Source organism: Gossypium hirsutum, chromosome D06, assembly GCF_007990345.1.
Source record: "Gossypium hirsutum isolate 1008001.06 chromosome D06, Gossypium_hirsutum_v2.1, whole genome shotgun sequence".
Classification (NCBI taxonomy): Eukaryota; Viridiplantae; Streptophyta; class Magnoliopsida; order Malvales; family Malvaceae; genus Gossypium; species Gossypium hirsutum.
Window position 1 is genome coordinate 29,943,490 of NC_053442.1, and position 670 is coordinate 29,944,159.

General features: G+C 38.5%; 1 non-coding gene across 1 annotated transcript; it reads right to left on the reverse strand.

Moving 5' to 3' along the window:
- Positions 1–244: 244 nt before the first annotated feature.
- On the reverse strand, positions 245–351 carry LOC121218890 (small nucleolar RNA R71). Its single transcript, XR_005915372.1, has one exon. It is a non-coding gene; the product is annotated as a small nucleolar RNA R71 (small nucleolar RNA).
- Between the last annotated feature and the right edge of the window lie 319 nt (positions 352–670).

Below are 670 nucleotides of genomic sequence, written 5' to 3' on the forward strand. Positions count from 1 at the left end.
TCTATAATTTAGGGGTACAATGATAGAGGACCCTAATCAACATTTAAAATGATTCCTCCAACTTTGTGATACTTTTAAGTATAACGGGGTCACTGATGATATTGGTCGTCTTCGGTTGTTACCCTTCTATTTGATTGATAACGCCTTTTCTTGGTTAAACTCGCAGGTACTAGGGTTTATCAGGACATGGGATAAATTCACTGGAAAGTTCTTATAGAAGTTCTTCTCGATTAGTAAAGCAGTTCAACTAAGAAGAAAGATTGTTATCCTTAGGCAGATGGAGGGAGAAAGTTTCTATGAGGCATGGGAACGTTTCAAAATGTTGATTCAAAAATGATCGTACAATTGATTTCTTGAATGGATGCGACTGTAGGTATTTTATAACGTGTTGGATGCGAACGCACGATCTGGATTAAACGGAGTAGTAGAGGGAGCCCTTATGAACAGAACATACAGGGATGCGTATGAAATCATTGAGAACATGGCATTAAACTCTTGTTAGTGGCCTATCGAACAATTTAGATATGGCCAGAAACCCGCTACGGTTAAAGTTGTATCGAGTCTGCTTCTACACCGTCTACACATGAGGTAGACAAATTGCTCTTCTGTTATATCAACAATCCTGCCGAGGAAATAAATTACATAGGGAATAGGAGTGGAAACCATTATT